This window comes from Bubalus kerabau, chromosome 22, assembly GCF_029407905.1.
Source record: "Bubalus kerabau isolate K-KA32 ecotype Philippines breed swamp buffalo chromosome 22, PCC_UOA_SB_1v2, whole genome shotgun sequence".
Taxonomy (NCBI): domain Eukaryota; kingdom Metazoa; phylum Chordata; class Mammalia; order Artiodactyla; family Bovidae; genus Bubalus; species Bubalus kerabau.
Genome location: NC_073645.1, coordinates 24,672,329 through 24,698,773, shown reverse-complemented (window position 1 = coordinate 24,698,773; position 26,445 = coordinate 24,672,329). Strand labels below are relative to the sequence as shown.

The 26,445-nt window shown below is 50.1% G+C and overlaps 1 long non-coding RNA gene across 2 annotated transcripts; it reads right to left on the bottom strand.

Moving 5' to 3' along the window:
- Positions 1-9,834: 9,834 nt before the first annotated feature.
- Positions 9,835-26,219, bottom strand: LOC129636562 (uncharacterized). 2 transcript variants are annotated; one of them, XR_008707003.1, is made up of 5 exons: positions 25,340-26,219; positions 25,051-25,124; positions 20,220-20,306; positions 11,670-11,818; positions 9,835-10,319 (listed from the first exon to the last, which is right to left on the bottom strand). It is a non-coding gene; the product is annotated as an uncharacterized LOC129636562 (long non-coding RNA). The 2 variants fall into 2 exon arrangements; XR_008707002.1 differs by lacking the exon at positions 25,340-26,219 and having other exon boundaries at positions 25,051-25,316.
- Positions 26,220-26,445: the final 226 nt, after the last annotated feature.

Below are 26,445 nucleotides of genomic sequence, written 5' to 3'. Positions count from 1 at the left end.
CTAACCTAAGCCTGTTGGAGGAAGACAGGGCAGGATTGGGAAAGGTTCGCCTTTTGAGCATTTTCCTAGAGTCAGTAAGGTCTGGTCTTCTCTAAACCTAATCTTCCTGCCATGGCCAAGCCTGGTATCTGGTGTCATGTGTATCTGTAGGAAGGCTATGGATGTTCGGACTAGGGTCTGGGTCAGAAGGAAGCACAGATTCAGAGTCCAACCTCAGATTATTTCTCTAACACTGACCAGAGACTGATAGCCCCCAAATTTTGTTGCCTGAAATAAATAATAAAAAGCCCACGGGTTTCGGAGCCAGAAAGCCTAGGTTTAACACCTGTCCTTTCTACCTATTAACTTCTCATTCATTCGTGCACTCAATAAATATTTGTTAAGCATTAACTGTGTGCCAGGTGTGTGACCTTCTAGGGCAAGTTACTTATATCAATTGGCTTCAGTTTCCTCATCTGTGAATCAGGGATAATAATCCGTAGAAGTCACAGTCATTGTGAGGACTACATAAGATGATGTGCTTGGCACATAATTAATAAATGCTTCTTGTTGTTATTAGCACTGGTAAGAGAAATCCAGTTATGCCTCTTTAATAAATTTGTTTTCTTTTGAGGTTTTTTTTTTCCCCATAGATGTCTGAGCTGTGTCTAGGGGAAGTTTGGGAGAATTTTGTATAGCCCGGGAAGATCAACCCCTCCTCATGGAGGCTCTGATGTGGGCCCAGCACATGGTTGTCTCTGGAGTAAAGCAGCACAGGACATGTTTAGCACCCTGGTTGCTTTCTGTTCTTGCCTGTCCTCCCTGGACTGTGAGCTCCTCAGAGGCAGAGACTGTCTCTTCACTGGTTTAGCCTAGTGACCACAGTGCCTCTGACAGTGCCTGGCACTCAGGAGACATTCAGTACATGTTTGCTGAATGAATGGAAGAAGGAAGGAGCAGCGATTCTAGCCTGTAATGGTTGTGCAGGCCCCATATGCCTTCATTCTACAATACTTATCGAGCGGCTACAGTGTCCCTGGATGCTGTACCAGGTAATGGAAGCATAAATGTCTCTGCCCTCATGGAGCTCAGAGTCCGGGCTGTAATCAGATGGTCACAAAAGGAAACTTCTCTTTAAGGTACATGGTCTGTATTGTACAGGAAGGAAATGATGCTAGGAAAGCCAAGCTGACCAAGTGTGGGTAGTCACGGGAGGCTTCCTCCAGGTCCCAACATTTCGACTGACATCTGAAGTGAGAGTGGGAGTTAAAGTCATGCAGGGATGGTGCTGCAGCCACTGATAGGCATCTTCCAAGGAGAGGAAGCCTGTGCATGGCCCCAGCGGCACATTCAGACTATAGGAAAAGACAAATGTGGCTGGAGCACAGCGTGAAACTGAGAGTGTAGGGCAAAGTCAGAGACGTGGGTTCTAGTCTTTGTCCTAAGAGCAAGGGGACACCATAGTGGGGTTTCAAGTTGAGGGACCATAGTAGTGAGATGACCACTACCTCGCTGAGTTGAGGGGGCAAGAGGGCACGGGGGGGAGACCAGTTAGTGGGGTGTTGAGTTAGGTAGGCAACAGATGGCAGTGGCTTTGGACTGAGGTGGTGGGGACAGAGAGAAAAGGATGGATGGGTGAAACACTTTAGAGTGGAGATGAGAGCGCTGGCTGCTGGTCTTGTCCTGCAGTGCACACAAGGAGCCCAAGGGGCCCAAAGAGGACTCCTAAGTTTGCAAACTTGCCTCTGCTGTCTGTCTGCTACTTGCTTACCTCTATTAAAGGTCTCCTTTCTCACAAACCAAGAGTCTGATTCTGACAGCCTTCAGAAGTGGATGGATTTCCACCTCCAGAGAATGAGAGAGACTACTAGGGGCCCTGCAGTATCTGGGAGGCACCCGGAGGGTCATTTTCCCAATGAACCATGTCTCTTCGCAAAGTCACCCAAACACACACATACTTGCTCAGATTCTCTGGCTCCCCAGACTCACACAGACTTCCAAACACTCCCCACAGACCACTCCATCCTACCCTTATTTAGCCCTGTCTCCCCCAAAGCCCTCCATTGGCCCCCTTTCCCACTCTCCTCCCTAGCCTACCTCTGCCCCACCTCCCTCTGCCTTCACTTCACCCTATTAAGAAACAGCCACCCCTAGAACCCCTGCCCCTGGCTGCTACTCCCTGAGCCCCGCCCTCTTTCCCTCCTCCTGCTCCTCTCCCTGACAGATGCCTCAGAGCCCCGGGCCGCAGTTAAGGTGACGAGATGCAGCAATTCTTTATGAACATTTCATTCCTGCTCGCTACACGACGTAAATTAGATGGTGTGTTACATTCGGGCAATAAGAGAGATATGTCACCACGACGCTGGCCCATTGGATGGAGAGGGTAATCCTGCCGTGAATTTCATTACTGCTTTTATATAGACAGAATTAGCTTGGTGACAGCGAGCCTGATTGTCTTTCACTAGGGGTTTGGCGAAGAGCTGAAAGGATTTCACCCTGATGTGCACACTACTGAGTGACCCGCTCACCAGCGGCTCCGCTGATTGCTTTGCACCTTGCAGACCCGCGATTGGCTCAGCCTCTCTGCCGGCTCGCCTCCCTCCCTGGTCCCCAGCCCTCCCTGCCTGGCTTTTTCTTGAAGCAAGAAGAAAGGAGACCTAATGGAGGAGTCACAAGGTCATGAAGGGAAATGTGTGGGGGAAGGGCAAGGTGACAGAGTTTTTTGAGAAAAAAAATCAAGTCCCTTTCCGAACAGAGTCTCCTGGATAGAACTGTGGCCACTCACTCTTGCCTCCCAGAAAAGCAAGAAAGACCAGGTCCTGGGGGCACATGCCCATGGCCCTCAGGGCAAAGAGCAACTGGGGACAGGCTGGCAGATCCTCGTGAGTGTCCCTGGCAGAAACTCCCAAGCTGCCATCAGCTTCCCGTCCCTTTGCCTCTTGCATCTCTGGGTCTTTCCAGTGATGGCTCAGGGCTCTTTCCCACCTCCTAGCCAGGGACACTTGTGAGAAAACATTGTCACTCACAGCCCGTAGACCCCTCAGTTCAAGTGTGCAGGTAAGGGAGGGGTGTGGGCTCCCTTCACTCTACTTCCTACACTCACCTGATCCTGTCACGGCCCCACCCCAACCACACATGTTCATAACACTTTTCAGAGACTTCCAGAATCCTGTGGGATCTAGATGGCCCAGCCCAGGGACTGCATTCCTTCACCTTGGTTCTGTCAGGATGGCTGGTTCTGATAGTCAGTCCCCTCTGTTCTCTCCGCCTTGGTATCTCTCACCTTCTGCCACCTTGCCCACTCCTTTCCTCACCACTGTCAATCCCTCAGCAAACAAATGTCTTCTGCCAGGCTTTCCTGATACAGCTGGTTGGTCCTGGGGCTGAGGTTGACCATGACTCGGCCCCTACTGACTGTTCTGTCCCCTTCTAGAAGCCCCCAGGGAGACCCTCAGAGATTCCACTCCTTGAGGGCCCAGAGACCAGGCATCAAGCAGACAGAATAATATTCTCAAAGCCCCATTTGTTTCTAGCAGCTCAACACAACTATCAGGAAGTTTCTCTCACAGCCCAAAACAGCTAGGTCTGTGACTTCTGTGCTAAGAAGCACAGCCTCCCCTTTCCAGGGGCTTCCCATGTGGCAGAGTAGGAAAGAATCCATCTGCCAATGCAGGAGACGCAAGAGACACGGATTCAACCCCTGGGTCAGGAAGATCCCCTGGAGAAGGAAATGGCAACCCACTCCAGTATTCTTGCCTGGAAAATCCCATGGACAGAGGAGCCTAGTGGGCTACCAGTCCAATGGGGTTGCAAAGAGTTGGACGTGACTGAGCACACTCAAGCGAGAGCTGTCCTTTCCAGAGGGGGAGGAAGCTACCCAGACCCCGGCAGAGCTGAGACCTGGCTCAGGATTTGTCTGCATCCTGACTCTGTCTGCGCAAGGACAGTGTGGAGAGCTTTCCCTTTAGCCTCCCACTTCAGGAACCCTTAGCTCCAGTGGCCTGTCCTCCATGGTGCTCAGCGCGAGATTCCCTTAATGATTTGCTCCTGCAGTCATACAGAGGAGTTTTACACTGACATTTCTTCTCCATAAAGCCAAGACTAAGTCTACAAGGCTGAAACTAAACTCCAACCCTACCTGTATGACAGCAGTATGACTAGGCAGGTCATAACATCTCTCTGAACTTCCCTTTCCTCATTTTCAAAAGGAAAAGTGGTCATTGCTGTGGTGGAGGCCATGCTGCAACACCACACTTCCCTCAGTCCTCAAGGACTGTCTCCAGGTGCCTCCCTGGCCTGTCAGCTTTCCTCGGAGTTGTCTCTGCCAAAGAAAGCTGTCTCGCTTAAGGTCACGCCCTTCCCTGGGCAGCCCGCGTCCAGTGCCTGGTCACCCCAGCCATATGAAGGGCCAGCCCCCTCTCTCTACTCCAGACAGTTCTGAAGGGCCTTGCAGCCTCAGAGCCCTCCATGTGGTCGACTAAGGCCTTTTCTGAGTAGCGCGACCCAACTTCTCCTCCAGTTCAGTCCTGCTTCTTTCCAGTTCCTTCCCTGCACCGGTGATAATCCCAAGGGCTCCCCAGTGAAGCTCCTGCACATCCATCTCCACCCCAGAGTCCACTTTCAGACCCAACCTACAGACAATTCAACTTCTGCCTACCTGCCAACTGGCCTACCACAAGGAGGGAAATGCCAAGTGCCCTGAGAAACACAGCTGCTGCTGTTTGCCATCGTTGTCGTCGTCGTCGTCCTCTTCATCATCTCCACAGCGGGGCCTGCCCAGCTGGTGTGATGAGGTTCACTTACTTCAGCCAGAAAGTCCAGTAAATGAACACCCAGCCTTCTTTTTTCTCCTAAGGACAAGGTCCTTTGCATTCTTTCTCTCATCTTCTGATTTGAATGACCTTCCCAAGCAGACCAGACTCCCTCAGAAAGCTAGCCATGGTCCTAAGGATCTAAGGGGCTTAAACTGCTGTAGTTCTGTCACGTCTCATCCTCTGCACCAAGACTCAGAGAGCTAAGTGCCCACTGAATTCTTTCTCTGACACTCTCTAGGTGCCTTCATAGCTGGGCTTCTTCCTCTTTTATTTAAAAAAAAAAAAAAAAATGTTTTTTTGGCTGCATTGTGTGGTTTGTGGGATCTTAGTTCCCCAACCAGGAACTAGTGCCTCTGCAGTGGAAGCTTGGAGTCTTAACCACAGGACCACCAGGGAAGTCCCTACTCTTATTTCAAGTATGTACTTTCCTCCTGTAGACAAAAGCATCCATCCCTAGGGTATGATGACAGGTCTACTACAACCGAGACTTCCTTCCCTCTACGTCATGTTTACTTGTTTATAGCCCCCTTATAAAGAGAGCCTGGATCCCTCTCTCCCAGGGTACAGGCAATGGTCCCAGATCATTGTTACCCTTCCAAGTATGCCCACACTGTCTCACTACTGGGCCCCCAGCCTTGCCAGCATTTTGGAGTGGAATGGCAGGTAGGGACACTGCCAGGTGAGTCAGATCTCCAAATCAGTCCCTATTTCTGGGCCCTGCCTGACCCAGAACCTGTGTTCCTCAGGAGTGCGGTGTACTTCATCTCTTCTGGAGCTTTCCCTGCAAGGCTGCAGACACTGAGCAGGGAGCCAGGGACATGGGGGATGGAGGGTTCTCACCCCATCCCCCATTCTGACATCACAGCCCTCATTTTCTGACACTAACTGGTTGCCATGGAAACAAGTTCCTTAAAGTGCACGATGACTTGAGTTGGGAGGGAGGGCCATAGGAGCCAGTCGTACCATGAGGAATCCACAGAGCCCCTCAGAATCAAGTGGCCCAGAGTCCCTATCCTCTGCTGGTACATTCTCCTCACATATAGGAGAAAAGTCTGTCTTGCCTTTGAGTAGGGAGATCTTGCTGCAAAATCAGAGATAGTGTAGACCAAAAAAAGCCAGCCACTTACCCTGGAACAAATGGATATTAGATGTGATGTGGGCCCCTCTCTTTCAGTCCTAGAGCAGAAGTCATCTATTTTAAGAAATTGTCCTTAACTATTCAATCTCCCAGCCCCATTTCCAATTCCATCACACACACACACTCCCTTTACTACTTACTCACACTAGTGTTTACACCTTCTTTCAGTCATTCATTCCTCAAGTACTGATGAGCCTCTGGAGTGTGCTAAACCCAGTGCCAGGCCCTAGGGATACAGCCAGGAGCTGACAGGGCCCTGTCTTATGGGGCTTCCTGTCAACATCTTATACCACATCTTGTCCTTCTCACATGCTCATTCCTTTAATAAGCACCTCTGGGTTTTCTTTTTTCATTCCAGTTCCCCAAATGTGGTGTGCTCTCTGGTTGTTGGTAGGGTGGAGTACAATTTGCTCGTTATCCCGTCGTACCCATGGGCTTTCCAAGAGTGGAGACCTTAAACCTATGAATGTATTGATACATCCTTGCCTAGCACTAAACTCAAGATTTGGGGCCCCTCAGTCTCCCATGTTACCCCACTGTTCCCAGTACCAGCCTTCCAAGGAGCTTGGATTCTTCAATTATCTTTCAAAGCAAAGGAGCTTTGAATGAATAGGACTTGATAGGAGCAGAAAGCTGTGTTTGCCGTGTGCCCACTGGAGCATATACAAAGGCCCCAGATACACGACTGGGCTTTCATGCACCTGTGTCCTGCCATCACACACGTGTGCTTATGTTGGCCCATATCTGTGACTTCTCCTACATTGGCCAGTGCAGGGTATGAGCATGTGTGTGATTCCACTTATGAGCGTGAGTGAGCATGTGTTCAGGGGAAGGGGAATTTAGGGATATGTCTCTATGTGTTTTTTCCAAATGCTTGGCTTTTTTCAAAATGGCTTAGAGCGCTACTGTCATTTATGGGGTTTAAAATGTCAGAACAGGGCCCTCGAGGAGGCAGGGGAGATTAAACTGCAAACAGTGAAGGTTATAGATGACGTTTCTGATAGGCTGACAGGCAGACTCAAATGATGCCACACTTTAGCAATCATTTAAACACATACATTTGTGCGTGTGTGCACATGCACACACACACACACCCAGATCAATGCTGCATATTTTAATGGCATATTCTGAAGGCTAAAAACATAAAAGGCCAAGTCTAGAGAACCACAGTTCTGCTTTCAGAGCCCAACCAACTGCTGTCTGTCGTATGCGCGCATGTGTGTATGTGTTCTCACTCAAGTGCCCCTAGTGTGCTAAGTGAACACCTGCATCTATTTGTGTCTATATAGGTTAATTCCACCTCACTTTTATATAATGCCCTATATAATTAACAAAATATACTACATTCAACAGTCTACCTGAGCAACATAACAATTTGTATAATGTAGGCAGGGTCGAGTTACTACTCCCATTTTATAGATACAAGAAAACTAAGGCTCAAAGAGGTCTGATGGGCTATCCAAGATCACCAGCTATGAAATGATAAAGTGAGAGTTAGAAGCACTGTCTTGTTATACTTATCCAGAGCTCTTTTCTTGACGTTGTGGTTCTCAACTCTGGCTACACTGAAATCCCCTGGGGACCTTTTAAAATCCATCAGTGCCTGGGTCCTATCCCTGGAGATTCCAGTTGTTCCGAAGGTGGTCCTTGCAGTATGTTTTTATATTTTAACATGCAGGCTGGAGAACCACTGCCTCCAGGCCTGGGGGAATCAGGCAGGAGCTGTGCAGAGGGGTGTCCCAGGTGTCTGACGAGGCTGATATTCCCTCCATGTGAACGTGGATTCCAGTCTCTTTTCCTCCTTAGTACTTATCACAGTATCAACTCCCCGGAAAGACTTACTTCCCAGGACTGTCAGAGCCTTTATTTCTTCTGTATCACCCCAACTCCCCACCCTCTTCCAGACTGTGAAGACCTAAAAAGGATGCTCAGCTCAGCATGATGAATGAAGAGGCTACCGGCCATGTGCTCATGGTTGTAGCCACCCAGTTAGAGGCAGACAGTGTGGTCTCACCAACAAAGAGGAGAACCAGCTCTACCTGGCCCGTCAGCCAGGGGAAGGCCAGAGAGATGAAGGGCAGCTGCCTTAGTGATGTAGGGAGGGATGAAAAAGGGAAAGAGAGAAAGACAGAAAGAAGGGAAGAGAGAAGAGAACAGTGGGCTCCTTGGAAGGCTATATGGACCAGCTAAGGGCTAGAACCTGGCAGTGCTCACCTCACTTCACCCTTGGCGGGAAAGGTGGGCTAGCAGTTAGGAGCACAGACTCAGTAGTCAGCTACCTGGGCTTGAATCCTGGTTTCTGGTTACTAGTAGTGTGACTCTGGGCAAGTACTTAACATCCCTGTGCCTTGGTTTCCTTATCTCTAAAACAGCGATGATAATATTAGCACCTGCCTCATCAAGCCTCTGGGAGTATTCAGTGAGTTCATGTCAAGGCCCCGACAGAGCATGAGTGCTAGGTAGGGTTCAACTGCTGTTATTCTGCATCATCTGATGCTTTGGAACTCTCCCTCCTCAAAATTCTTCCTGAATATTCCTTCTCAGTCTTTGCTAGTCCTGTTCCTCTGCCCTCCCAGTCACTGGTTCGCTCCATTTTAGAATCACCTGAGGGACTTTTGGGCTTCCCAGGTGGCGCTGGTGATAAAGAATCTGCCTGCCAATGCATGAGACCAGAAGACCCAGGTTTGATCCCTAGATTGGGAAGATCCCCTGGAGGAGGGCATGGCCACCCACTCCAGTATCCTTGCCTGGAGAATCTCATGGACAGAGGAGCTTGGTGGGCTACAGTCCATAGGGTCGCAAAGAGTCCGATAGGACTGAAGCAACTTAGCACGCATGCACAATGAACTTTTATAGCTCATCCCCAGAGTTTCAGATCTAGTTAGTTGTTCTGGGGTGGGGCCCAGACACTGGTGCTTTTCAAATTCCCTGGCTCATCAAAATGTGCTGCCAAGGTTGAAAACCACACACTCCTCTAAGTGTTGATACTCCCCAAGACTTCTTGGCCCTCTTCTCTTCTCATGTTTTTCCCAAGTAGCTGACCTCCTTCCCATGGTTGTAATACACATCCATATACTGGTGACTCTCAAATCCATATATCCTGCCAAGGCTTCTCTCTTGAATTCCACACACCCATTTCCAACTCTGTACCAGACATCTTCATTTCCAAATGTATGGAGATAAAATTATTCTTAATAGCCTTATAACTTCCAGGGTATCTTTGCTGAGATGTACTCTGGATCCCCCAAGTGGGTACATGTCCCAGTCAGAACTCAGTATTTTTTTTTATTTTATTATTTATTTATTTATTTTTTAGAACTTAGTATTTTGCCTTCGCCCCAAACCCCTTCCACTCCTTCTGTTCCCCACCTCCATCACTCCCAATCTTTCACCCAAGGATGTCATCCAGGAATCCTCTCCCCCATCACATCCCACCTCCAACCAGTGGACAAAATCCTGTCCATGCCCTTGTAAGGCTCTCCCCAGTCTCAGGACCCCCAACCCCACTGCCACAGTTCGGGTCCTCTTTGTCTCTCGCCTCACAGTTGTAGGAGCCTCCTTATTGACCTCCCAGCCTCTAGTGTTTCTGGCTACATTCCCATCTTCGTTCTCTTCATCTTCTTCAGAGCTAGTTATCTGAAATGCAAGTCATTCCCCTGCTAATGCCCTCCCCTATAAAAGCACAACTGCCCACAGCCCTTTACTATCTGTCCCCTGCCCCCGGCCTCTCCCAGAGTGACCTTTCCACCCCACCCTCTGTACAGCAGGTCTCCAAATGAGCCATGGTGTTCGATGCCCCAAGGCTTTTGTATATGCCATTCCCCTTGCCTTATGGGCCCTTCCTTTCCTTCCCCCTTCTATTCTGCCCACATTTACAAATTAGCTGAAGCACCAGCTCCTCTAGGAAGTGTTAGGTTGAACTGACCCCTGTTCTGTTTTTTGTCTTCACTGCAGCCTGTCGTCTCTCACTCCTGTTTTACTTCCTTATTGTCATGCCTGCCTCCCCCACTGGATTGTGACCATATGATGGGATGGACTATGTCTTTTTTGTCTTTGAGAAGTGGGATGAGGAGGGAGGAGACCAGACTCTTAAGCTCAAGTTCCCTTGGCTGAAACACTTGTTTAAGACTGCTTTGGCTTATGGCTCTGGATTTTGAAGGGTAGCTTCCTTCTTCCAGGAGCCAAGCAAAGAGGCTAGGTTTGAGCAAAGAGATCCAATTAACCCACTGGCCAGACATTGTGGTCCTAGGTTCCTCCTCTGGCTCTGCCTTTCCAGGCCCCAGAGCTGGGAGCTCTGATTGTCTCGCCTTCAGGGCCCAACTGAGGTGAGCAGAGTCTTCATTCCCTTCTTGCATTTGAGATCAGGCTGGGAATGCCTCCATAGAAATCTTCAGGGAGAAACCAAAAATAAATAAATAAATGAAACAAAGATACGGATCCATAAACACTTAGAAACACAGAAATGGACAGAATGCAGATGTCTGATTCTAATTTGTCACCCCTTCCTTAAGGAGCACGTTCCAGAGTTGCCTTCTGGACACTGTCACCCTTGCCTAAGACAGAGCATTCAAAAGCCCCTTCTCTCACCACTCTTACCTAGCAAAGGGGCTAAGCAGGAATTCTAGTCCCACTCCTCTGCTAGGTGGGCAGCCGAAAAGGTGCAAAATTTAACAGCCAGGGAAATTAAAGCAAACCCTCAACCTCCACAGAAGTGAAAGATCAAGACCATCAATGGTCTAGAGCAATAGAAAAGGTCAGGGCCCAGAGAATAAGCCACAGAACAACCACAGTGTTTGCCTCATTCATGGCTGGATGTGCCATGTCTGACCCTTAATCACTAATCCTTCTAGAGCCTGTGGCATACGTCAGCACTGTGCCAAGCACTAGATTAGCCCGAGTAACCCTTACAACAACACTATGAAGAAGGGACTATTATTACTGCTGTTACAGATGAGGAAACTGAGTCTCGGAGAGGCTAAGCGACTTTTCTAAGGTCACAGAGCTGGTAAGTGCCTAAGCTAGAACCCAAATTCAGTCTGACTCTAAAAACCCAGGCTCATAATTTCTATGATGTACTGCTTTATATATGTGGCATTATCCAGTAGTTTCTAATAGTAATAATAATAGCTCACATTTATTGAACAACATGCCAAATACTGTGTTAAGCACTTTATACACATTATTTTGTTCACTAGATAGGTACTATAATTAGTCTCACTTTATAGATGAGGACACTGAAGCTTAGAGAAGTTAAGAGCATTTTTCATAGCCTCAAAGCTAGTAGGTGAAAGAACTGGAATACAAACCCAGGGGGATGGATAAAGGAACCACCAGCACAGACAACCCCCTAATTAGCACTACCACCATCCTAGAGAATGTCCACGAAGGCAAGAGAAGGCCTTTCCAGGAGCTCTGACAGGGTGGCTGACACCTTGATAAAGACTGTGGACTTTTTTTTTTACTTTTTGGCCACACCTTGTGGCAAGTGGGATCTTAGTTCCCCCGACCAAGGATTGAACCCACATCCCCTGCATTAGAAGGCAGAAGACTCTTAACCACTGGACCACTGGGGAAGTCCCCTGTCTGAGGACTTTTAACACATGTCCTGCAAAGGCAGTACTAGCCTGAATAGCCAAGTGCACGGCACAGGGTACTCAGAAGTAGCCCTAGAAGGTTGGGCAGGTTCTCCTTTTCCCCAGGGCTCTCTAGAGTATCTCTCACCAGCTGGATGTACTTACAATAGTCTGGCACTTGGAACCTGATTGGGTTTGGGGCCCCCAGTATCCAGAAGACTGCCAGGACTCTCTCCTAAGAAGGCAGTGTTCGGCTCTCCTTGCTGGATGCTTCAGTTCCTGATGGGAATTCTCACAGACAGCCTTCCTGTTACCTAAGGAAACAGAAAGAGAGAGAAGGGAGACAGCCAAATCCTGGCCTCCCCTCCCCATCTCATCACCTTCCCAAAGCCTTGTAGGCCACCCCCACCACCTCCAATCCCACAGACTTTCTCACCTTCAGGCAAAGGCAGATGATGGCAGAGCTGGGGAACAGAACTTTACCGAGCCCCGGGAGGACTGCACATCCCTGTCTTTGGTATTTAGGGAAGGTGAGTCCCAGAGGAGAAGGAAGGAGAGACTGGGAGAGGAAGGCCGAGATGCTCAGAGATGCAGAGATACAGATGGAGACTGACACCAGGAGGGGTTTCAGAGAGAGACAGAAGAGGAGGGTGCCAGGGAGGGAAAGAGACTGAGGAGGGTGGGAGAGAGGCAGAGAAAGGGGGGAGGGAGGAGAGAGACAGAAAGAGCCAGTTGCTTTATTCATGGCTGGTGATATTATAGACTGAGTGAAAATCACATTATCGTAATGGGAAAGTTAGAGTTGCTGAGATGATGCCCTGAAGCCTCAGCGCTGATTGGGGTGTGATTGCTATCTGTATTTATATGTAGAAAGCAAAGTTCACTGCCAGTTCAAGATGGTGGCGGCTGCTTTATGCAACATAATTCTTCAGTAGGGAGACGCCCCGAGCAAGCGGAACCAGCCGTGCCGGGAGTGGGAGCCCGAGCCTGAACCGGAGCTGACGCCTGAGCGAGCGCTGGAGCAGGCGGTGGAGCCCGGGGTGGAGCCGCGCGGAGCTCAGCCTGCGGAGGAGGGCGGACCCCAACCGGAGTGGAAGCCCGGGCAGGACCAGCGTGTGGTCCCAGAACGGGGTCTGATGGAAGGTGGGAGGAGAGCGGGGCGCGAGAGCCTGGGATGCGGGCCAGGAGTCGGTCCCAGATCCTTCATCCGTCAGGCCAGCCCAGAGTTAGGCCCGCCCTGGAGGGAGGGCTGGGCTAGACCTTCAGAGGCTGGAAACCTTGGACGGGCTCTCCAATGGACCCCACCCCGCCCCCATTGTATAATTCAGTGGGAAACCGGACGATAAATGTGAGGAGTTTTAATTTTTCCCGTGATGACTGCTTAAGCGCCTTTTTGCCATCTCACATTTCTTGAAATTTTTAATTTTAAATTTCTTTCATGGTTCCCGGCTGTGCAGACCTGTGGTCTGCCGCTTCCTACTGAGCAACCCATCAATTGATGAACGGGTGTGACCTCTGACACCCCCAGTGCAGAGCGGGTTGGGAGGGGGGCGGGACAGAAGGTGAGCCCAGACTCCAAGCCCTGCCCTGCTCTGTGAGGCATCAGCGACAATCAGCAAGAGAGAAAAGGGCTGTCTTTGCAGCCTAAGCAGTCTATTAAGCTTAGACCACCATTTGCTGCTGTTGTTTAGTTGCTAAGTCGAGTCTGAATCCTTTCCCGGACCCCCTGGACTAGAGCCTCCAGGCTCCTCTGTCCACGGCATTTCCTTTTACTTCAGGCCTGTTTCCCTCAGGACTTCCTGGGGGACTGTTGCAGGTCCTAGAATTGCCAGAGAAAATGCTGGGTGCTCCATCAAATTTGAATTCAAATACACAACAAATTTCGCAAAAGTGTACCCATGCTTTCTTGGGTATTTATGCTTTAAAAAAAAAAACTATTGTTTATTTGAAATTCAAATTTAATCAGATTCACCACATAATAGCTGTGTGGCTTTTAACTTCCTAGACCTTCAGTTTCTTTTATCTGAGTACTAAGATAAAGTAAGTAATACATTCCTCAGAGGATGATTGAGATATAGTATGTAAAATACTCAATCCAATATCTGGCACAAAATAAATGCTCAATAAATAACTACAAAATACTTACTCCCTTACATAACCTCTAAGGCACCCTTTAGTCCCTCCCCATTTCTATCCTAGGCTTCTTGGAAGTCAAATGAAAGGCTTGTATCAGGATTCCTACTCTGGAAGCTGCTAGCTGAATGGGGGATCCCAAGGGTAGATCTGATGCTACTTTGGTCCCCCCAGGGGCCTTACCCTATAGGATCCACTGAGAGCTCTGGAAGGCTGATTACCAAGGTGGAGCAGGAGCAAAGAGCAAGTCCTAACCCCAGACCCAAATCAAGCCTCACACATTCCCAGCTACCTCTTCTAAGCTTCGAGAACAAAAAAGAGTCTACCTTTCTTTAGGTCCCCAAGTTTGCCTTTCTCCCAGAAAGATGGAGGATGGAGAAGGGTGGTGATATGATACTGGACAGGAAGGGGGCCCTGCCTTCTTGTGAGGCCACAGAATGGGCTGTTTGAGCAATCAGTCTCCCCAGCGACCATCCCATCAGGGTGTCATCCCAACCCCCCTCCATCCTCTGGCAGAGGCCCATGTCCAGGGCACACCAGCTTGAAATGAGTCCCTCAAGGTCTCTGTGTTTTTTCTCCCTCGACCTCTCTCATATCTCAGCTCTACCTCAGCTCAGAACTGACTTGGAAAAGGGAAGAGGCAGTGTGCAAAGAGTCCCACTGATGCAGCCTGGGTTCCAATCCCACCTATATAATTTTGAACCTCTCTCTCGTAGAAAGATGAGATTTGTTTCCTTCCCTCAATAAAGGTGTTCCTGACTCTGAAAAGAAAAAGAAAAAAAAAAGTGGTTCCTGGTAACCCTCATTTCCAGGAAATCTGGTGGTAGTTGGATTCCAACCTTTGTCTCTGAAGGAGACTAATTATTCAGGAGACAATTCATGGACCAATAGTAGCATATCTCCTTCCTTTCAAGTGGTCACAGACTCAAGACTGCAGTACCAGGCAGATTATATAAATGTGAAGCAACCAGTGGAAGGCAATAGGGAGTGGTAGGATCTACGGCTCAAAGGCACTGCCTCTCCTAAAGGCATTCAATTTCATGTTTCGAATACTGTGCTCAGCAAATCCAAGGAAGTCTGATTTTGGTCTATTGCATAACTCCCTAGTTTCTTGATCTTTCTGGTGACACACTTATCCCTAGCCATAGGGTCACAGAGTATTGACACAAGAGTAGAGAGACAACACATACAGAGACACACTAAGCTACAAAGATACATGGAGCCATCTGTGTAAACACCATAATCAGGCCCAAAGGAGCAGAGCATAGGACACTCACAGAGGAGCTGCTCATCCTCAGCTTGCTTTCCTGCCCACCTCTTGCCAATCTCCCACTCTCTGCCTTCTCCTTGTTTTGCCCACTGGGACCCAAGTCTGTTGCTCACCCCATTGCACCCACTTCCCTCTCTCCCTGATGGTGCTGCTGCTGCTGCTGCTAAGTCGCTTCAGTCGTGCCCGACTCTGTGCAGCCCCATAGACGGCAGCCCGCGAGGCTCCCCCATCCCTGGGATTCTCCAGGCAAGAACACTGGAGTGGGTTGCCATTTCCTGCTCCAATGCATGAAAGTGAAAAGTGAAAGTGAAGTCACTCAGTTGTGTCCGACTCTTAGGGACCCCATGGACTGCAGCCTACCCGGCTCCTCTGCCCATGGGATTTTCCAGGCAAGAGTCTGGAGTGGGGTGCCATTGGATACACTGTAAAGCCCAAAGGGTGTAAATGGAAATGGTGGGGGAGCACACCACACAGTTGACCCCTATGGTAGAGCCAACACACATGCATCCAGGGCCCCTGAAACATCCCTCTTGCTTTTGACACTCACAGCAGGCCTATATCAGGGCTGAGGATTGACAAGCAGTGTCCACATACTCCCTGGCCTTGATATCAGGACGATGAATTACAATCCCAGTGGTTTAGGTCCCTGCTTGTTATGAACTCAATCAGTATATGTGGTGGCTCTCTCCCAAAGACCACTCAGCAGCTCTAAGCCTTCCTAGATCCCTCTCCGCTGGGAACTCAGCCATAAACCAGAGGCCCCCGGCACTCAGGCCATTAACCCTGGAAGGGTTCTGAGAGGAGATGCCAAGTCTGGGACTTTTCCACACTCCTCTGGTCCATTACGTCTTTGGCCATCGGTGCCAGAACCTAGGCAACCTTTTCCTGGGCTCAGTTATTTCAGCAAAACAGACTATCGATCCGTTGTAATAAAGAAAATAAATTAAAATCAAGTGCTCCTTCAAAGATTCTTGAGAACTGATTTTCAGATGATTCACTGGAGGGAATTGTCTGTGCTCCTGTCTCCTTCCCTTTCAGGATTATAAATAACATTGATCATCACCAGCATCTTATCAAAGCTGGGATGTCCACATCTTTGGGAACAATTACCCAAATCACAGAAGAGGCAGGAGAGGACTCACTGAATAAGCTTTTGTCATCTTAGAGGTGCGGGGGCGGTGGGGAGGGGGGAGTCCAAAGAGATGACCTCTGTCCTGTCTTAGAGGATGAAAGTGAGATATCTCCCAGGGCAGGAAGCTTGGCTGGCAGTTCATTTATTCAGCTTCCTCTGAGGTTCCTATTTTACATCCCTCTGGGCTTGTGTAGAAGGAGCTATGTTGAGATTTGCACATATGTCCCTGATCCATAGAATGACCCAGCAAGAGGAACTGAGGTTTGGCAGAGGACATTCTGCTTGTGGTAGAGGGAAGAGAAATGAGGCACCTGCCCCAGAAACCACGTGCCCTCCCCCCTTATCAAGGAATAAAGCAGAAAATCAAGTAGTACCCCTGGGACAGCGAAAGGGGCTAATCTGCTCAGAAGCTGGAGGCCAGATAAAATGACCCTTGCCTGAAATGGATGTCAGAGGAATGTCTCTGAGGAAATGTCATTCTACTCTCCTTGGAGGGCACTAGATGTAGCTGGTAATCCACCCCACTCCCCCCACTCCTGACCCCTCTACACACACACACACACACACACACACACACACACACACACACACACACATAAATCTTAATTGTGTCCGGGACTTTTTACAGCTCTAATTAATCATATTCAGGGCTGTTTCCAGCTGTTGCTGAGGGAAAGAAGGTCCCACACGCCTGTGACTTAGGGTAAATCCAATCAGATGGAGGAATTCTTTGATTCTGAAGAAGCTGAGCATGGGAAAGACCCCTCTAATCCCAGAGCCTCTCAGACCCTGCCTGCCACCTCCTCTCCCCCACATCTGTCCTTGGAAGCTGATCTGGGCTGGGGAAGGGGAGGGGCTGGGGGCTGGAGGGGAGGGACCAAGGAGATGGGTGAGGGAGGCACCCGCCTTGAGATGGGTTGACTGGAATCAGGACCTAGGCCCAGTGCCTCGCTGACTTGGAGCTTCTGCCCTGTACTTAGGCAATTTAGTGGGCTCAGGGGACCCACGAGTTACTACAGGAGACTGGGCCTGGACTAGTCAGACTAGTGGGTGGGCAGCACTGACCTAATTACAGCTCTGTGTAGCCAGCGTGGCCTGAAAAAGGGGCTCACCCAGGCCTTCTGCTTTCCTGTGCCTTCTCCCCAAGCCCCAGAGGCATCTCTGTCAGCTCCCTTAGGCTCTCATACGTCTCTCCTTTTCTGGGTGTGTTTCTCTCTCTTCTTAAGGCTGCATGCCATGATTTCAATGTCTTTCCCTGATGCCTGTTTCTTTTTTTGGCCGTGATCTCTGAACTCCTAGGCCACACTACCTCAGATCTTCACAGAGATGCACTGAAAGATAGACATCTTAAGGGGAGAGGGTCAGAGCCTGGCTGCTGCTAATACCTCTTCTTTGGTTTACGCTGGTAGTCCATTAGGTACACATGTGGAGCCAATATGGATGGAATGAGAGATAGGGAAGGTGGGATGGAGGGAGAAAACCTGCTGCTGAGTAGTGGGTGGACAGCAAGGGGCTACCCCACTCCTTAGAGACCCAGATGGGAGAGGAAGCCTTCCCCAGGGTGGAAGGTGAGGGTGCGAGGCTATAAGAAGGCCAGACAGAGACGAGGTAGTGGTGACCCTATTCTCCCTGCTATGATGACCCCACCTCTGCATACCCCCTTGTTGAGGCTTTCTGGGTCCTGGCCTAACTGGGCCTAAATAATTGAGAAGCCCATTACAGCCTTGCTGTTTCCTCACTGTCAAGTGTAAACGCTGCACTGGTCGGTGGGGAAATGGGGCTAATTTGAATTGATAATAGGAAACGCAGGGAAAAGTCATCTATAGTGAGTGAGGAGCGAGCGATCCCCGAGCAGATGCTAAATCTTGTATAATGAAAGAATCTGCCGATGTCAATTATGTACGAGCGTCTTTGCAGTGGTTGGAGGCGGTGGGCGGGCGAGGGAACGGAGGGCTGGGTGCATCCCATAAACCCAAACACCCATCAAAGGCTCATACATATGGAGCGGCGGAGATTACGGCATAAATTTGAATGTTATGAATGTGCATGAGGGACAGGCAGGAAGCCTACCTCATAAGAGGGAAGGAAAGGGACTGTTTTTCAGTGCGTGTGTACAAGGGAGCTTTTGTCCTTTGGGTCCCTCAGCTGGGTCTCCTCTATCTTAGCTGTGTCCCCTCTAAACCCAGTTATGTCCCAGGATGAGAAAAAATGTCAGAGTCTAGGGGTGCTGGGGCAGGGTAAGGTCTGCTATTCTTTGGAGGCTTTGGGTCTAGCTGCTCTTGACCCATTCAGAGTGTTGCCAGGATAGGATCTAGAGACTGATGCGGCCAGAGACCCAGAAGGCTATTTTGAAATATCTGTGATGTGAACATAGCTTCCCCTCCTGCCTAATGGAAGATACAGGAGAGACAGCGATGCTCACCATGGAATGGGTGGGGTGATCCTGGAAGACAGCCTGGAGGAAGAGGTCACAAGCTGTGCTATAAAGGGGGCCAACAGCTTAGAATGACAACACCAAGGACACATCTTCCTGTTCCTGGGTACAAATCCACAGCACAGATAGAAGTGTGTGCTTGTGAGTGCACACACATGCGTGTGCATACACACACACGCACGCACACACACACACATACAGGTGGTAACAGGGCCCAGACCCCTCCATCGGTTCCCAACCTGCAGTTGCTCCCTGAGCAGACTCTGTGATTTGTGGTACAGGCCACCCAGGGACTTTAATCTTCACCGTGACAAATGCAATAAAAGGAACAATTTGGAGATCAGAGCTAAGGAAGACACATTTACAAACCCTTCCCCAAAGGTTGGATGGGGCTGTCACCATGTGATTTGTGCTGGAGATGAAGCAGGGAGGGGTAGAGGGGGAGGCAGAGAGCTGGAGAAGGCAGACTGGGGAAGAGGAAGCCTCACCACCTCCTCCTTACCCTCTCTGCTGGATCCCAGTGGGGTGGGCTAAGGCAGCCTGTGCATGGTGGGAGGAGGCCTGGACCACAGGCAGCCACTCCACCCCACCCCCATCACGACCAGGGACCACAACTCAATTACCAGGAACACAGGCCAGAATCACAAGCTTCAGAGATTCATCTCAGCAGTTCAGGGGCTCTATCTAGGGGAGGGATTGGTGGGGTAGTGGGCGGGGGGAGAGAAGGTAGAAGAGAGAAAGGAGGAGAGGCAGAGGCAGAGTGGGCAAGACATTTTAACAGAAAGACAGTGACATGTCAAGCTGCAGAGGGAGCCCCAAAGAAGCCCCAGTCTGGAAGAGGAATGAGAAGGAAGATTTCCCAACCAGGGCTCCTTGCTCAGCCAGACACAGAAGGATCTGGCTTCCTAAACCTAAAGCAGCAGTGGGGTGGGTGGGGCAGGGGGCACCCACCCACTCATTTGATCTGGGAACAAATCTATGGGAAGGTAGATCAGCCTGGGGTTCCACCAGATAAGTTTATCTGGGGTCTGAGAACGAAGCTGGTAGATGGCCAAGCAGGACTGAAGACACTGGTACAGTCTGGGAACTAGGGCCTCCCTTTCCTCTCTGAGCTTCTCCTTCCCTGTCTGAACAACAGGTCTAGGCTAGGAGATCTGTAAGGTGCCAACTGCCTTATATCATGGGCGCTCTGAGCCCCAGGTTTCCTAGAACCAACAACAGGAGACTGGGTGAGAGAGAAAAGTGCCATTCTGCCACTCCCCCACTTTGCCTCTCTGTTGCTGGACTGGTTTACAAACACATGTGCTCCTGTTGGATCCCAGCTCCACTTCCCAGAGTTCAGGTCTTCAATTCTCTCAGGCACCCATACCCTAGAATAAGGGTTCAAAAGAAACTCTTTGGCCCTCTTTCTTCTTGAAAAACCTGGTCAGTCTTACCTTCCTTTTGGATAAGACCATCCTCAAACCAAGGCCATTTTGTCTCTAGCTCCTTCTACCCCATGCCCAAGTGGCCCCTTAGGAGATGTTTTCTCTGCCCCAGGGTGTAACTTTGAGGCCTCTGGGTTCCTTCTAGTTCCCTAATTTTAAGCTCCCAGCAACTGAGATGTTAGTTTCCTTGATCAGTGCCCTCCCCACCCATCTGTGCTCTGTCCCCTGCCCCCAGCTTCCAACCAGGCTGAGAGATGCCATGCTGGCAGGAGGTTCTAGCCTGGGAGGCTTTGGTTTTTCATCTCACTCAAGGTCACACCTGAGATTTCCTCCACTTAGCTGCTGCCCTTGTGCATCTCCAGGTTGACTTGGTTCTCATACACAGGTAAGTGGGCCTGGTGAGTACCTAAATGTGGGTAGGAGAAAAGAGACTTTAGCAGTGTGTGAGCCTGACCCTTATTCAAAACTCCCTAGGGAAGACTGACACTCAGACTGGAACATCTGGTCATGGCCCAGCAGGCTCAGAGAACTTCCCTCAGATAGACTGGGCCTCTTCAGGGTGGTGACTCAGGGCTGGATCTTGGTCTCCAAGGGAGGTAGGGAATTGGGGAGGTTGAGGAGGTGGAGGAATGAACAAAGGTATATTTTCTAAGCTCTAGACAAGGAGGAGAGGATTCCCTGCTTAGGAATGAATAGAGGGGCTTGTGGGGGCCAAATCAAAAACAGGCTGACATCCCCAAATCTCTCTCCAGCAGAAGGGCATAGACTGGAATTGTACAAACTCCATCTGAATGAGTCCCTTGGAATAGGGTCCATGACGGACAGGAGACACAAAGGGAACTGAACTGCTGATTGCTGGTTGGGGTAATTCCCATGGTCCTCTGCTGCCTCCCTCTGGGAGAGGGCAAGAGGACCAGCCCTCTCCTCCTCCCAGCACCTCCTCCTGGCTCCTCTCCACTGAACCCCATCCCCACCCAGGTCTCTTATTTCTCCCCGGGTCCTCGGACACTGTCCTCACCCCCGACCTCCATCTCCCAGACTCCCCCAACCTCACCCTACAGAAGGCATGAGAGAAAAAGGGGACTAATAGGTGAGCAAAAAGGGACTCTCTGGAATCTCTTCCATTCCCTGACTCCCCTCTTCAGAGGAAGAAAGGACATGACTTGGTTCACTCATTCACATCCCCAGTGGGCTGCAATGGGAAAGAAGGACAGAGGAACAGGTCTGAGAATTGGCCCATACCCCAGGACATCTTCTTTTCCCTGGAGTCTTACTTTACCCAGAGACCAATCCTTCTCTGAGGCCAAAACCAAGGCCAGGCCCAGGCGGGAGTGAGTCCACATTAACTGATGGTTCATTATCTTTCAATGCCCTTCCCACTGCTGGTGGGTTGATCCCAGCTGGGCAACCCCTGACCCCCAGCTCTGCTTACCTCCCACCAGGTTTAGTCCAGTCCTGAGGCAGCTGAGCCCCGAAAGGGTGGCAGGGAGGGGAAGGCCAAAGCAGGATCAGAAATGGCCACAGGGTCACATGGGCTCTAAGGAGGCACTTCCCCTTTAAAAGCCCTCAGATTTATCCAGCAGACCAGAGATTGATCAGGAAATAACAAAACAGTTGAGGAGAAGGTCATTTTGGGTCTCTCTTCTCCTTCATGTTCATATCCATTTGGCCTATGATTTGCGACTGTCCACTTACCCAGGACATCCTTATACTCACACACACATGCACGCACACACACAGAACTGAGCTATGTCCAGCCTCCATACTTCTGTGATAAATCATGGGATGGAGACTAGTGCAAAGGGTTTGAGGGGGAGGGCACATCAGGAGGCTGGGATAGCAGAGGGAGCAGGGTTGGCACGCACAGTGTGGGGTACTTTTAGGGGAAGCAGTGGGGGGAGAACACATGGTGGGCCTGGAGGGTATCAGGCAATGGAGAGAGACAAGAAGTAGATGGTCAGCCAGAGGGCAAGTAGTGGTTGCCTCTAAACGGAAGGCTTCAGGCCGTTCTGCTTGAGCAGAATCTCATGGTGATCAGAGGCCCAGGTGCTGGTAGACCAGCATACCCTGTCCTCAGTGAGAGGTGGGCTGGCTCAGGCCTTCTAAGACCTTCCCAGAAGGAAGCCAGTGGCCAGGAATAACTCTGAAAGTGTTAGTCGCTCAGCTGTGTCTGACTCATTGGGACCCCATGGGCTGTAGCCCACCAGCCTCCTCTGTCCATGGAATTCTCCAGGCAAGAATACTGGAGTGGGTTGCCATGTCCTTCTCCAGGGGATCTTCCCAACCCAGGGATCGAACTCACATTTCAGGCAAATTCTTTACTGTCTGAGCCATCAGGATTTTTCTTCTCTTCTGATGTTAAGAGGATGGGCAGGTGAGAGTAGGGTGGCAGATCTCCTTTCTCCCCTCCCTCCCAGAAGGCTAGATTCAGCCACTCTCCCCAAAATCAGTCATCCCCTGATGAGATCCACCCTCCTACACAGAGCTTCCCAACGACCTCCCAAAGGGAAAACCAAACCAAACAGGTCCTCTCTAACTTGCTTGCAATCCTAAACTGAACCAGCTCAGGGTAGGAAGAGGCAAAGAGGTGACTGTGTCTTTCCACGCATGGCTTCTTTGCCTGAGCCTAGTCTTGTGACCTCTTGCCCTTTAGTGGAGTGTAAGGTCAACAGGGTTGGGAGGGTGGCCATTTTGACCTTGAGAGGCCTGCCCCTGTCTTTATCCATGCCCTGCCAGCATCCAGTGCCCTTTGAAGGTTTATAGTCACATAAATTGCAGAGTCCCATGCCGGGCTTGGAGCCTGCAACTATAAATAGGCACGAGGTAAACAAGGTGGCAGATGCAGGGGCTTGGGACTAGACAGAAAATCTGCCCCTCTTTGCCTGGGCTGGGGCCAAGGCACATCCGTGGAAAGGGATATCTTTCCTCCCCTCTTCTCTCTCCTCCCCTGCCTGCTGGCTCCTAGCTTCCTGTGCTCTGGGCTTCTAGTCTTTTCCCTCTGGGGATTATCTTCTAAGGCAGCTTTCTGCTGCAAAGCTTCCCAGGTCACCTGTCCTGTTTCTTCCGAGTCAAGACGGGAGGGGGATGGTGGTGTATCCGTTACTTATAGTGCCCCCCACCGCCTCTCTCCAGTTGCTTCACTTTGCCTGCAGCCTCTGCACGGTCTTGAAGCGGTACTGCTGCTGCCAATCACCAAGCTCTGCCACTAGGGGCGCCCTGATCCCTTCTCTATCCTAAGCTGGTGCGTGCCTGCGTGCTAAGTCCCTTCAGTCGTGTCCGAGTCCTTGCGCTGTAGCCCGCCACGCTTCTCTGTCCATGGGATTCTCCAGGCAAGAATACTGGAGTGGCTTGTCATTCCCTTCTCCAGGGGATCTTTCCGATTCGGGGATCGAACCCGCGTCTCCTGTGTATCATCCGTTGGCCCGCGGGTTCTTTACTGTGACGCTCTAACATTTTTCAACTAGGAAACTTCATAGTCTCAGAGAAACTATGTAACTCCAGAGAAACAAACTAACCCCTTACCCTCTAAAGTACAAAACATACAAGAGTGCACAGATTCCTGTCAGTTGAATTAATAGTTTCCAGGTTACTTGGATCTCTGGGCTGTACCAGCTGAATTCTAAGCAGAGAATCGGTTTGAGACAAATTTAGGGCACATTGCTTTCTGGATCTATCCCTGCCTCCCCTCTGCCCAAACCTGGTCCACTTTCCTGCTCTGTACTTGTCCTGGCTCCAACAGGTTCTCAACCCCCAAAGAGCTTTCTGAGCAATTTCAGACCACTGGCCCCACAATTATCTTTCATTATCCCTTTTGTAAGTCTCAATCTTTAACTGTGAACTTCCTTCTTTCATCCCAAGTTGGGCTCTCCAAACATATTCATTGACCACTTCAGAATCAGAAATTATAGCTGAAAAGGACACCCCCATTTTTTTTTTTTTAACCAATGGGAGATCTGAATTCCAGAGGGTTTAGGTGATTCTCATCACAGTCGCATAGCTAACACTGGCTTTGTTGCTAAGGCTGGAAACGCACTTTTGTGAAGCCTGGCTTCTCCAACCAGACCTCCTCCTTCCAGCTCCTAATGGCTTCCTTTGCCCCCTGGAAACAGGTTTTCTCTCTTTCCAAGGTCCATTCTCCTTTGAGCCCTGTCTCTAGCTGCCTTCTCACATAGGGAGAAGGAATGGACAGGCTCTGAATCACAATGAATGGCTGAGTCTTACATGGCTGTTTCCAGTACCTTCTTCCCTCCCTCCACCCCTGTCACTGGGTCCTCTCTGATGGCTTACTGAGCAAATGATCGTGGAAGAATGACTTCCCAGAATCTCATTTGGATAAGGCATGCAGGACTGAGAGGCATCCTTCCTGCTGTGGGAGGTTACTGCCCTGGTTGCTCCTTCATTTTCCTTATGCATGTCAGTTCCCTAATTTGGAAGGCAGGGTGGTACCAAGTCCTGCTCCATGAATGATGTCCCCTGTGCCCTGGGCATGCAATGACCAAGTGAGCACAGGTACATGCACACACACACACCCTCATATTCTCATCACCAACCTATTCAAGGGTTTCTAGACTAGGAGTAAGACCAGAATCTCAGGACACAGAATCTTTTGTCAAATGAGTCACAAGGAAGGGAAGACAAAACCAGGATCAGACCTGAGGGGTGGAGACATGAGTTCGTGTGGTTCTCTGAGACCAGAGGTGAGGAGGAGGTATAAGTAATGCTGGTAAGTGGGAGCAGCCTGGCTTCCTGATAGCTGGGAAGGGTGTCTGACTCAAGGCTGTCAGAGAGAATGTAATCCACAGGAGAGAGGAAAGAGGCTAATAGAAGTCAGACAGGAAGTACAGTTACCCCAGAGTACTCCCTTCCTAGAGCTGGACTGGAGCTCCCAGATGCCATGTGGAAGTGTCTAGGATGTGTGTGGGGCAGCTGGAGGGATGGCCATGATCTATCCAGCACCTGTCCTGCCCCTGCAGGCTGATGATGTAACAGTAGAACAATGTGGCTGCGGAGAAGAAGGGGGGCTTTGGAATCTGGGGGAGGACTGGTCCAGTTCTCAGCGGTGTGGCTGGGATAAGGCAGCTGTCGTCTCTGCTCTGAGCCCTGAAGGATCCCCTGGCCTTTCGGTGATCATTCAGCCTGGTTATACTCACCTTAATACCAGTTCTTCAATCATGGGTTGGCTCATGAGCTCTTCTTTCAAGAAACGAAATGATTTGGGCTACAGCTGTCAACCACATAGACTCTAATCAGAGATCAGACCAGGAACAGAAAAGACCCTGCCCATGACTGAAAACAGACGCCTTCCTATGGGGACCAGGGCATTCAAACACTGGAGGATTCCTTATTCAAGGCCCCCAAGCATCTACTCCCTCCTTCCCACACCCACATCTCACCTCCCTTGTCGTCTGATGCCCCCTCCCCCACCACTGGCTTATGTACCTTCAATTTAGGTCTCCCACAAAGGGTTTCTCACTCAGGCCCTCTTCATGCCTTGCAGCTGGTCTCTCTGGAAGGCCTCACCTTGCTCCTTGATGATCTATCACCCTAGCCCTCTGAAGGATTTCATCAGATTTCCTGCAAACATTTTGGATGTGAACTTGCCTATAGATTTGGTGACTACAGTTGTCTAAAATGTTCCCAGAAACTCTGCTGACCAGCCCAGGACAGAGAGACTGGAGAGCTGGTAGGACTCTCCATCCCCCAGCTTGACCCTCTTCCCTTCTGCTTCTTCATCCAGGCTTCTCAGGTGATTGGATGATCAGAGAAGTGATCTCAGTACCCACTTCCACAACTTTCCCCTTCCTTGTCCCTAACCTGAAACCCCAGGTTGTCATTCTCCAAACTGTCCTTGAAATCAGCAGCCATGTCTACCATACTCATGTGCCCCAAACACAATTTCACAACTTAAGGGTTCAATAAATATTTACTGAATCAGTCCTCAAACTTCTTGAGTATATTTCCTTCTTTTCTCAGGACATGGTGCTGTCAACAATTACACACTTTTAAAATTCCCAAGGCAGTTTTTGAGGAGCTGTTCAGAGGCATTAACCTCTTTTTGTCTCAGATGCTGAGGAGGAAATGCGCGGATGTCCAGGTCTGGGACCCAGAGCTGAGCACATGGCCTGTCTGCCTCCCCTGAGCCTCCAGGCCCCAGGCAGGATTGTCTCGCCTCACTCATCCTTGCCGCCAAGGCCTCCTCGGCTGTATTTATATATACTAAAGCCTCTGCCCGAATAAAACATCCATGTAAAATCCAATTTCCTCAGAATCTCTTTTGGAGCCTGGGCCTGAGATGGAGTAGGTAACCCCGGCCGTAACTGCCTGAACCACTCCTGCTGGCTGCAAAGGTGAGGCCCATTTTTCAATTATCTATCTGCTCTGACAGCAGCGGTCCAACCACCCAGCCAGGGAAGGGGGAGGGGGAGGCAGAGCTGGGGAGAGGGGAGAAAGAGGGCAAGGGCACGGTTGGGAAGAAAGAGAGAAACCTAGAGACAGGCGCGCGGGAGAGACCCTGCACGTGGCACCCAGTAGGTGCTCAAGAATTA